This window comes from Chenopodium album, chromosome 6 (assembly GCF_948465745.1).
Source record: "Chenopodium album chromosome 6, dcCheAlbu1.1, whole genome shotgun sequence".
NCBI classification, from domain to species: domain Eukaryota; kingdom Viridiplantae; phylum Streptophyta; class Magnoliopsida; order Caryophyllales; family Amaranthaceae; genus Chenopodium; species Chenopodium album.
The window spans coordinates 43,798,426-43,811,566 of NC_137839.1; the positions used below are offsets into that span (position 1 = coordinate 43,798,426).

Genomic DNA, 13,141 nt, shown 5'->3' on the forward strand with positions numbered 1-13,141 from the left:
TCCATCTTTTCCATTAATTCTTACTCGAATTACTACATCAATGAGTCCTACTCAATTATGTATGATGCGAAAGGATACGTTGGTTGTCAATCTTGAGATTGCAACTCACTTCCTCATGTTTTATCAAAACTACCTAGTATTTTGAACACATGATGTCCAACCGTCCTTTCGGACTTAGTTATAAAAGTTATTTATGAGAATTGTATTTTAGAAATGCTTTTCTTGTCTTTGAGATCTATTCTCAAGGATTTCCTTTACCAATCATGGAAACAATATTATTTGATTTAGAATACTATAAATATAAGTGCTAAGTTAACCATTTATCAAGAACATAATAAGTTTGAAATTTAATAGCATTCATGCAAACTTCAATCTTATTAAACGTCTTATTTACGCATAATAATTGTCCCTATTTGGCGAAAATAAGGCGATTCCAAGATCAGAAGAAACAAAGAGTGGTTAAGCATGCTTTGGCTTGTCTTAAACACTCAATCTTCTAGGGTAAGCATTGCCTTGCTAATGGCTCTAAGCCACTCTTGGTTAGACAATCGTCGCATCTAATGCATCTTTGACGATGTATCTCTTTTGCCACGGTATGTGAGGACTCCTCACTCATACCGATGAGTTAAACCAAAACCAACGTGCACACCCGGTGTGCCTTACGCGCCTTGGAAAAGTGATGGCACCTCGCTTTAGCGTAGCCTACCATCATCCTCGTCCGGTCAATAAGTGTCGTTTTGGAAAGGCAAGTTTGACTCAATATTATTAGGGACCTAGGATTTCTATGTTGGTTGATTTAAGTGGACTTAACTAATCATCGCAACATCAAGAAAACCTAAACATGCATCTAACGAATAATTCACATATATATAAGCATAAAATATAAAGCGAAATTATAGATGCATATTGGCAACTAGCATGACCCCTTGAATTCTTCAAATCTTCAAAAGGTCTTCATTTGCAATTCAAGCCTTTGTCTTCCAAGATACGTCGTCTTCAAGACTTAACCAAACTATGCAAATTACTAGTGTCTACGACTAGGAATAATCTAAATATAAAGGTACAAAAATACTTAACGGTGCGTAGACCGTATTTAGATTTACAAAAATACATAACGGCACGTAGTCCGTATTTTCTATCCTAGTCGGGTCCCACTAGTTGCCATTTCATAAAACCTGTGAGAGAGAATATACATTCCATTCATCCATTCACTATTTGTGAATGGCCCATGCAATTTACAAACTCAAACAAGTAAAATGCATTTAAACAACGCGCGCACTAGTAACTAATCTAGGTGGTTAATCCGATTAACACGCCTAATTAAAACTAGTCAAAGTTGTTTAACCGATTATGTAATTGACGTCATTAATAATTGAAGCTCCCACTAAATTCCGCATTTCCCTTAATTAATCTAATTAATTAAGTCAGTAGCACCCAAACTGGTCAAAATAAAATTTTGCCAATGTCGCTCAGAACCGAGGCCTAGCTTCCCTAAATTTTAATTAAAATAAACAAAATTAATTAAAATAAATAAAACGGCAAAATAAGCAATATTACGGCTAGTCACCTCACCGCACCAAGCATACGCACACACCCAAAAAACAGCACACACGGCCCACGGCACGCGGCCACATGCTGCTGCCACGGCACGCCCGCGCGTGGCCGCACGCAAGGTGGTGCAGCCACCTTGGCCGCCACATGCGGGCTGCTGAGCAGCCCGGCTCGCCAAGGTGGTTCTTTGCCTCGTTTTGCGTGCCATGGCCTCGGGATTTGATCCCTTTTTGCGAGACAAAATTAATTAATTCTAAATTAATTTTAGAACTAATTTAATAAGCAAAATAAATAAAAAATTTAAAAAAGTCTAACTTAAGAAAATTTTCAAAGTGCAAATAACCAAAATAATTCCAAGAACCATTCTTAATTAAATTGGTTTAGTTTGGTGCAAAATTAAATTGAGGCAATTTCTCACTTTCAATTTAATCAATTTAAATTAAACTTGAGAATTAGACAAAGTAAGGGGAAGTTGGAAAAATATGAACTTTAATGTTCAAATGAAAATTCCAACATCTAAATTTTGTGAATCCTTGAAATTATATCTTCCAACATGAAGATAACTAAATTTCTATCACAAAAATTGAAACTTTATGCTTCCAATCAACTCAAAATGATTAAAACAACAAAGTTTAACATAAAATAACATGGAATTTAGTGATTTTTAAAGTTTCAATCACTTATCACAATAAAGATTGAATCTTTAACACTTAGAAAGCCTCAAAAATAAAATTGTCACACTAAAAAGCAATTAGTTTGCAATTACGTGAAAATAAATCAACCTTTAAGCATCAAATACTAGCAAGTAAGTGTGCTTTAAGGGGACTTAAAAATGCAGAAAATAATGCAAATAATCAACCACATAATCAACAAGTTATGCCATTAATTTCAAGGTTAGAAAAGACTTAAAAATTTTCGTCAAAAACGAAAAACCCCTCGAAAAAGGCATTTCTGGTCAGAATTTGGCTAAAATAACAGGCCCTTTGGGGGAAAAAACCTTTCCAGAACACGTTTTTCACCCAAAATTCACTTGTCTTGGGCGAAAATCTGGGTTCTGGGCCAAACTCGACATTAAAAACGGGATTAAAATAAATAAAACCGAGCTACTAATCTAATTAGCAACTTTAACCAGAAAATTAAGCCAAAATAAACCTTGAAAAACATGATTATAAAAATAAACGAGCGGGGCTCCGATACCGTTGTTGGGGTTCAGTGAGTCCGACTCACCGCGGAAACAACCCCGACCCAAGGAACCACTCGCAATTAATAAAACCATAAAGCATAAATAAATAATCACAAGAAAGGAAGAACGAATCTTACCCTCGAAGCGAGCTTCGCTCTTACAAAAACGGGCTCTTACTTGAAAGCTTCGAGCACCGCAAGCGCCGTGTCTCCAACGGTATCCTCCCACAAAGGACGAACACGACTTTAAGGTCCGCTACCTTGGAGTTAGCAAGGTCCGACCAAAACCCGAGTGTTATTAGAGTTTAAGAGTTTTCCCAAAAATATGGAATGCTCTTTCTAACTCCCACTAAAGCAAAGAATTCTCAAGCCATGCCATGACTATTTATAAGGAAGTATGCCTTGTGAATTTCACTCATCTTTCAATGTGGGACTTTTCACAAAAAGATCCCACATGGAAAGATTGGTGAATTCAACCCTTAGTTAAATAAACAAAGGAACAAGTAACAAGTGTCACATGGTTAGGTGTGGACCACTTTTTCACTTGGTCCCCAAGGCATTTCACATGCAATGTGAACTAACCATGTGTCACCCAACCTTGAGCCCCAAGTTGGGTTCGGTTGGCCCATTTTATTTTGGCCCGTGTCCATGACCCATCAACCCGGGTCCACGGCCATTGCCACATGTGTTGCCACCGTGGCGCGCCGCCACCATGGCGCTGCCACGTGGCACGCTGCCACTTGGTGGCTTCCACTAGGTGGCTACCAATGTGGCGACTGCCAACGTGGCTGCTGCCACTTGGCGGCTGCCAACGTGGCGGCCACGTGTGCTGCCATATGGCGTTTTGCCATGTGTGCTGCCACGTGGCATGCTCCTATTGGGCATGCATTCCTAGCCTTTTGCGTGGCTAGGATTTTACTTGTTACTTGATGCATTTTTACGTCTCGCCAAATCCTAAATTTTGGCTCGACATTTGAGATTCTCCGACGCTCGGTTTGGACGCTCCAAGCTCGAATTTCCGACGTCTAAATGTTTAACACTCGGGCGACAAATTAATTTCTTCCGAATTAATTCGTCGAGTCAGTTCGTATATTTTTCTTGGGTGTGACCCGAAGTGTTCAGTCAAGATTAAGCTGTAATATTAATTATATTAATATTACTGATCGGAAGCGGCCTCCACCCAAGCATTCCGATCACTTGACCTTGCTGAATATATTAACTTTCTAATAATTCTGAACCCGCTATCAGAATAATACACTTGTTCGAAGGACACCATTCCTTTCAGTTTTAGCAAACGCCTTCTCAAAGATCACCTTGAGCTCTCTATTTGTGATCTCCGCTTGACCACTCGTTTGAGGGTGGTAAGCAAGCCTACGCTTATGAGACACTCCATATTTATTAAGAAGTCGAACGAAGGTGTGGTGCTTGAAATGTGACCCCCCATCACTGATTATGGCTCTTGGAACACCAAATCTCGGGAAATCACTTTCTTAAAAATATTAACCACTACCTTAGAATCATTCGTAGGGGAAGCCACGGCCTCCGCCCACTTTGAGACATAGTCAACGGCAACCAAAATATATTTGTTCCCATGTGAAGAAATAAAAGGGCCCATGAAATCTATAGCCCACACATCAAAAACTTCAAGCTCAAGGATGGGGTTTTGCGGCATTTTATCCCTCCTAGAAATATTCCTCATCCTTTGACATCTATCACAAGTCTTAACAAAAATCAAAGCATCCTTGAATAGAGAAGGCCAAAAGAGCATAGATTGTAGGACCTTTGAGGCATTCTTTTGAGCACTCATATGCCCACCACAAGGAGAAGAGTGGCACATATGGAGAACACTTAAAACCTCATCGTCGGGGACGCATCTCCTCAACAAACCATCGACCCCTCTCTTCAATAAAATGGGATCATCCCAAATGTATCTCTTGGCCTCATGCTTGAGTTTTCGACATTGTTGTGAAGTGAAATCCGGTGGTACGGCACTACAAGCCAAGTAATTCACTTCAAGGACATATAGCACATCGTCCCTTAGAGCGTCCTCTATTGGCAAACCATCATCCTCAAACCTTGCACCGCCCAACCTTGAAAGGTGATCCGCCACCACATTCTCGGCTCCCTTCTTGTCTCTCATCTCATAATCGAAGTCTTGGAGGACTTAAACCCATCTCAACAACCTCGGTTTGGCTTCTTTCTTTCCTATCAAATATTTGAGAGTCGAGTGGTCGGTATGCACAATTGTCCTAGAACCGATGAGGTAGGTCCTAAACTTCTCAAATGAATGAATAACCGCTAGGAACTCCTTCTCGGTAGTTGTGTAGTTTCGTTGGGCATCATTGAGAGTTTAAGACAAATAATGTATGACATGAAGTTTCCCATCCTTTCGTTTTCTAAAAACCGATCCAATGGCCTCGTCGCTTGCATCGCACATGAGCTCAAATGGAAGAGACCAATTCGGGCCTTGGACAATAGTAGCGGTGCAAAGGGCTTCTTTCAACCTACAAAAAGACTCTTGACAAGCATCATCAAACACAAACTCCTTATCTTTTTGCAATAGGGATGTGAGAGGCTTAGCAATCATTGAAAAATCTTTTATAAAGCCCCGATAGAACCCGTCATGGCCAAGAAAGGATATCACTTCCCTCACGTTTGTGGGGGGAGGAAGTTTTTCAATGACCTCTACCTTGGCTGTGTCTACCTCAATGCCGGTATGGGAAATTTTGTGCCCAAGAACAATCCCACTTTCCACCATAAAGTGGCACTTTTCCCAATTCAACACGAGGTTAGCCCTCTCACACCTTTCTAAGCAACGAGATAAATTAGATAGACAATCTTCATAGGTGGCTCCTCCAACGAAGAAGTCATCCATGAAGACTTCTATCTCATCCTCCTTATATCACTAAAAATCGACATCATGCAACGTTGGAATGTTGCGGGGGCATTACAAAGCCCGAAAGGCATCCTACGATACGCATAAGTACCGTAGGGCATGTGAAAGTCGTATTCTCTTGATCCTTGGGGTCAATCGGGATTTGGAAAAATCCCGAGTAACCATCAAGGAAACAATAGAAGGAATGCTTTGTAAGCCTTTCCAACATTTGATCAATGAACGGTAGGGGAAATGATCTTTGCATGTACTTGTGTTAAGTTGGCGATAGTCAATACACATGCGCCAACCGGTAACAAGTCTAGTGGGCACTAGTTGATCATGATTATTTTTTACTACTGTCATGCCCCCTTTCTTAGGCACAACTTGCACGGGATATACCCAATCACTATGAGCAATTGGGTAAATAATTCCCGCATCAAGAAACTTAGCCATTTCCTTCCGCACAACCTCTTGCATGGATGGGTTAAGCTTTCTTTGCCTTTGTCTAATGGGTTTGGCATCTCCCACTAGATCAATTTTGTGCATACATAAAGATGGACTTATACCTTTGATATCATCAATGGTATAACCAAAAGCTTTCTTGTGATTTCTCAAAACATTGATCAAGAGGGAGGTTTGCTCCTCCGTTAGGTTAGAATTGACAATCACGGGGAAAGACTCATGGGGACCAAGAAATGCATACCTCAAGCCCAAAGGTAGAGGCTTCAAGTCTACCTTTGGTTCTCTCTTACCATTGGGGCTCTCTTCTCTTTCTTCAACTTGAAAGAGGTCATGAATGTAAGGAGCCTCTTCTTCCATGCTCGCATCCTTGCACTCCTTCTTGATTTCCTCAAGAAAATCCTCATAGAATTGTATGTCTTCTTTGTGATTACCTATCTTTGATTCATTCAACAACACACTTTCGAGAGGATCATTAGTAGCATGCAAGTGGGAGCGAGAAAATTAATTAAGAACGGTATCAAGAACATCTACCCTAAAGCATTCACCACTTGAGGAGGGTTGTTGCATGACATTATTCAAATCAAACTCAATGGAATCATTGTCAATTTTCAAGGATATCATACCCTCATTCACATCGATGATTGCTCTAGAAGTAGCTAGAAATGGTCTACCCAAAATTATAAGAATCCTCTCATCCTCATCCATCTCTAGCACATAGAAATCCACGGGGAATGTGAACTTTCCTACCTTAAGGGGAATGTCCTCAACCTTGCCCATGGGCAACTTAACGGAACGGTCCGCTAGTTGGAGAGTAATGTTAGTGGGGGAGAGGGTTCCTATCCTAAGCTTTTGGTAGACGGAATAGGGCATGAGCCTCAAACTTGCTCCTAAATCACACAAGGCTTTATCAAATTCAATGTCATTGATAGAACAAGAAATGGAAAAGTTACCCGGATCTTTCAATTTGGTAGGAAGTTTGTTGGAAAGAATTGCACTACAATTGGTGGTCAAACTCACCGTTTCACACTCCTTTCTCCCACTCAAAAGATCTTTCAAAATTTGGAATAGTGGTGCATTTGCTTCATAGCATCAACAAAAGGGACGGAAATATGCAAATTCTTAATGACTTCCAAAAACATCCCAAATTGGGCATCAAGTTTAGCTCTCAAAAATCGTTGTGGAAAGGGTAGCTTCTCCTCTCTAGGTTGGCGATTTAGGGGCAAGGGGGTGGCTTCTTTTTCCTTTGGCACCTAAACATTTTTTTCCTTTTCAACACTCAATGGATCATTGGTTTTTTCACCCTCATTCTCTAACTCCACCTCTTCTTGGGGTTCATCCTCAACTAAAGGGTCACTCCCTACTACCTTCCCACTCCTAATTGTCATGGCATACAAAGGTTTTGGGTTGACTCCTTGACTTGGAATGTGAGAAGAAGAAGAAGAAGAAGAAGAAGAAGAAGAAGAAGAAGAAGAAGAAGAAGAAGAAGAAGAAGAAGAAGAAGAAGAAGAAGAAGAAGAAGAAGAAGAAGAAGAGGGGGATGAATTAGATGCAAGTTGAGCAATTTGGGTCTCAAGCATTTTCATGTGAGCATTGGTGCGTTTTTGGGCCTCTTCATGTTTCTTTTGATCCTTCTCACGCATTTTCAATAGATCATCTAATTTAGCCATCACGGGATCATTTGGAGGGGCTTCAAGTTGAAGAGGTTGTTGAGGTGGAGGAATTTGGGTTTGATGGAAACCTGAAGGCCTATTAGTTTGGGCATAGTTAGAAACATATTGACCTTTATTGCCTCCGGTGCCTTGGTTAGGAACATTGCTTTGTTGATTATTTCCCATGTTACCTTGATCACCAAAATTTTTATTTTGATGGTCATGGTATCAGGAATTAGGTTGTTAGTTTTGATTACCATACCCCCTTTGGTTAGAGTAGCCTCTTCCATTGAAATTGTAAGGGCCTCCCCCACCATGGTATTGGTTATCATAACCACCACCACTTTGGTTCCAACTACGGTTTCCACCTTGATTCTAATTCCCCATTTGATTGGAGTTTGGCTTCAAGTTCCCTACATTTCCCATTCTAGGAGCAAAATTCATAGCATTGACATTTTCTAGATTATCATCATGTTCATGGGAAAGGGGTTGAACTCCACAAGCATATACACAATGGGAGGTATCATGATCATAAGTTTCACAACTAGAATAAAACATGCATCCTTGAGGCATTGTATTGTAAGAAGAGGAGGAGGAAGTATCCATAACATTGCCTCCCTTGGTTGAAGTAGAGGTATTACCATGAGGGTTGGACCTTTCTTTCATCAATTCATCCATTTGCTTGGTCATTTTGGAGATTTGGGTAGAGAGGTTGTTGATTGCGTTGGCTTGCTCCAATGCATAAACACCCTTAGTAGAAGTAGCATCCCTTTCTCCTTCATACCAATCATCATAGTGCTTTGCGGCCTCCGATATAATACACTCCACTTCATGCTCTCCTTTGTTCATGATTGGACCACCGGCCGCGGCGTCTAGGCTTGTTCTTCCTTAAGGTGTGAGACCTCCATAGAATGTGTGAATGAGTTGATACTTGGGTATCCCATGGTGTGGGCATTGACGTTGAAGCTCTTTGTATCGTTCCCATGCCGCACTTAGAGACTCACCACTCTTTTGTCTAAAACCTTTAACCAAAGACCGAGCCTCGGCGGTCTTCCTATGGTTATAAAATTTCCATAAGAAAGTCGTAGTCACTTGGTCCCATGTTGTGAGAGAATTAGGGGGCACCTCCTTATCTAGCCATTCTAGACCTCTCCCATTAGTGAAAATGGAAACATCTTGAGGCGAATATATTCTTGAGTCACTCCATTGGCCTTTATTGTGTCACAATATTTCACAAACTCTTTTAAGTGCTCATGAGGACTCTCAAACTTTCCACCCGAGAATTGTTTTCTCACAATCAAAGCAATCCCCTTAGGCTTGATCTCGAAATTGTTGGCTTGAGTAGTAGGAGTTAGGATCCCACTTTGCGCTCTAAAAGCTTCGGGGGCCCTAAGGCAACTCAAGGGCGTATTCTCTCCCATTTTAGGACGTTCTTCACTCTCGAACTTATAGGTTGAGAAAGGGTTGATTTCCGGACTCGATAATGAGTTAGGGCTATCTAATTCTTCACTTGAGGGTGAAGAGGGTGGAGTATCTTCTAGTTCTCTTACTTATCTCGTCGGGGTGTGAGAATTTCTACTCCTTGCTCTTGCCTCTCTTCGAAGTAAGGACAAAGACCTCTCTAGCTCTGGATCGATGGGAATCAAAGATCTTGAGCGGGTTCGTCTTCTGTTCATACAACAAAGCTAAGAAGAACGTAAGCGCTGACAAGTAACAAAAGTAGCAAACACTAACAAATAAAAGATGAGATAGTCTCAAACAAGCAATGAAATAGCAATAGAAGTCGTCTCCCTGGCAACGGCGCCAATTTGATAGAGGAATAATTGTGTCGTTAGACAACTACACCTAAATCAAATACAATTTTTAACACTCGACTTATCCTAATACATGTATATGGTAAGAAGATGGGTCGAACCACAGGGAGAAGCACATAAACACCGCATTCATCACTAGACTTTAAGCTATCTCCAGACAAAGGATAGGAATGACTAAGAGATTAAACTAAAGATAAAACGAGTTAAAATGAATATAACTAAACACCAAGGGAGATGGGTAGATGTAGATGGCGCTTGATCATGCAATAACATAAAAGCAAATCAATAGTGAACTAAACATGCATGAATATTGATATAAGGTTCAATCTAACCGCCTTTCTGGGTTAATCGGTTTCTCCTAACATAGCCTCTGTGTTTCCACACTAGAACCATACATTGGGAGGTGAAATCAAAGAACAATCGATAGTAATGAATCCTAACTAATTCAACTTCCGTTTCTTGTTAGCAAAGATTCACCTTTAATCAATTAACAATGTGCTCTTGCAAGAAGATCAAATAATATCAAGCATGCAAAGATTTTAATCACAATTAACTTAATCCTAATATTATAAGCATGAACAATTAGTAACTACACCATCCCCACACCCTTGGCTAAGAGACTACTCACAAACCATGTTGAGGACAATATCAATCATCAAATCAATAAGCATCAACATGATTAATAAGCAAAGAAGGAAAATCAAAGTAAAAACAAGCAAAATTAAATGCAAAAGTAAAGAGAAAGAGTAAGAGATTGATCATAAATTAAAGTTGAAGATCTACAAAAGATTAAACAAGCTTCTTCTTCAAAGTCCAAGTTCATCAATGAAGAAATCCACACTTTCTCTCTCTACCAAATGAAGACTAATAGTGTTTCTCTCTCTAGATTAAGCTAAAAATGCAGAAAATTAAAACTAAGTTAATCTAAATTACATCAAAACGTTTTAAGATGGGACTTATATAGTCCGTACAGAGCTAGCTGAAAAAGAAAAGTGGTCAGACCGAACAATGGGAAGGTTCGGCCGGACTACTAGGTAGGTTCGGCCGAACCATGGGTAGGTTCGGTCGAACCTCCCTGATCCTGGTCTAGTCGAACTTCTGTGGTTCGACCACTCCTGCAAAATTTCCAAATTGCTTCTTGACCCTGCCTCGACGTTCGGCCGAACCACTGAGCAGGTTCGGTCACACCCTAGTTTGGCCACACCTTCAGGAGGTTCGGCCGAACCTCTTCTGAATCTTGCTTCCTTCAGCTTCCCTTGAGCTTAACTTCCTACTCTTGAAAACCCCGATGGTTCCTACAAAGCATAAGCATGGAAATTAAATTAAAGAGTAGGAAAAAGGGGAAAATCAAGGAAAGAAAATGCATAATGGGAAAGGGAATTAAGTGCAAAGAAAAGAATGCAAACAAGCCGCAAATGTGGGAAAATGACCATCAAAATGAACCTTAATCGTGGCATAAATGCCACTCATCAAGTACCAAGTCCCTTTAAACATGCATAAAAGGTGTGATCAAGCAATAACAATAAATATCAAGCAATAAAATAATAATCATAATAATAATTATTTTTACAATCATAACAATAATCATGTTAACAATAAAGCATAATAATAGCAAGATCCTAGGCATGATACTAACAAGATTAATAACAAACCCAAGCATGTCACTAAGCATTGAAAATAAAAACTTTAACCCTAACATTATACTAACATGAATAATAGAAAGAAAATAGGAAGCATCGCAAGAATCATAATTGTCATATTTGATAATAGAAATTTTTAGTTGTTACCTTAAACATGATACTAGGAAGATCAAAATGCCCTAACATGACATTAGGAATCATAATAACAACCTAAACATGATTTCTATATCATATATCAATAAAGAAATTAAAGAACTAACTTGGATGCCTCGTATCTCTTTCTAATAACAAAATACGCGCGTTAGTAACTTCAAGGACAATATAATCAAATAATTAAATTAAATAATTGAAATAGAGATTTGGGACCAAACCCTCAGAAATTAAAAGCTTTCACGTCTAATGCAAAGGAAACTTCGAACTTGTCTAGGTGTGTCTAGTGCTAATATATGAGGAATAGTGTTTGTAAAAGGCTAGGCATAGAAAAGAGGGAGAGAGTGAAAAGAATTTTTAAAAACTAGAAAGAATAAGAAAACTAAAGAGCATATGATATTTTATTATTGTTGATGATGAAAAAAGGAATTTTAAGAGGCTATTTATAGAGAAAATCAGCCACACGGATAAAAAAAACAAATCAAAGTTTCGACCAGAATAAAACAGATTAGCGTCAGGCGCTAATCATTAACGCCAGGCGCTAAGGCTAGCGCCAGGCGCTAATCGTTAGCGCCAGGCGCTAATGTCTGTCATCAGGCACTAATTATCATTTTCACGAGTTTTCTTAATTCAGATAAAATTTAGCCGTACAGAAGGGCAAAATCGTATTTTCCTTAAAATCACTCTTTTATTCTGAATAAACTCTAAAAAGTCAACAAAAATAAATTTATCAATACTAATTGAATTAGGAATATAAAGAACCTTCTAGAAGAATCTAGAAGACTAAAATCAATTCTAATTGCATTAGGAATGATAAATCCATATTAGGCCCTCCTCTAGATCATTGGGCCGCATATAAGTATCAAACCGGGCCCAGTTTAGTAATTTGGCCATAACTTCCGCATTATTTATCGGAATTGGGCTTTAAATATATTGTTGGAAAGCTCTTTTCAAGCCCTATCCAACTACACCACTATTGGACCCTTGCTATGGTCCAAACCAAACTGGATTGGCTGTTTTCTTAAAATAGGTTTTCAAAAACAGAGATAAAAGGAAAGAAATTATGATTCGACGTGAAAGGTACTCATCACCAGGTTTGGTTTTGGGGAGACAATAATGGGTGTCTACAGAAGCCCCCACTTTGACTGAGTTTGGAGAAATGCAAGTTTTAAAAACAAAAGTCAAAGTATTGATAGGGACGGAGAATGATTCCTGCAAACTAGCGTTAGTTAAACTGATAAAAGAGTTAAGAAACGCGTATCTTGCACCGTCGAGCACATGTCTCTGAAAGTAACCGATTTGTTGCTGTATTGTTGTTATATTTTTGACGACCTCCTGCAAGCAAGAGAATGCCGCCTAAAGACTACTACGCTTGTAACTGCCTCCACTTCTGCCATGATAGACTTCTGCAAGCTAGAGAAACCCATCGAAGATTGCTTCGCTTGAAACCACCTTCTAGCACTTTGTGACCATCTTTCGCAAGCCAGGAAACACGATCGAAGACAACTTCGCTTGAAATCACCTCCCGTTGTTTGTGACAACTCTCTGCAAGCTAGGGAACGCTACCGAAGATATCCTCGCCTGAAGTTATCCTCACTTGTTGCGATAATATTCCAAGGCAAATTACCGAAGACCTACGCTTGTCGATCTTTAAAAAGCTCGCTTGAACTTTGCTTCCGCTATGCTAGTACGTCGGTGCTTTTGTTTCTTTTAAACCTGTATGTCGATGCCTCTGAATTATGAACCAGTATGTCGGTGCCTTTGCTGTACGAAACAGTACGTCGGTGCTTTGCGATGAGCCAATGCTTAGGCGCTTTA

The 13,141-nt window shown here is 39.7% G+C and overlaps 1 non-coding gene across 1 annotated transcript; it reads left to right on the forward strand.

Annotated features, from left to right (window-relative positions):
* Positions 1-8,656: 8,656 nt before the first annotated feature.
* LOC145637536 (small nucleolar RNA R71) lies at positions 8,657-8,762 on the forward strand. The gene has a single exon (XR_014114309.1). It is a non-coding gene; the product is annotated as a small nucleolar RNA R71 (small nucleolar RNA).
* The last annotated feature ends 4,379 nt before the right edge of the window (positions 8,763-13,141 follow it).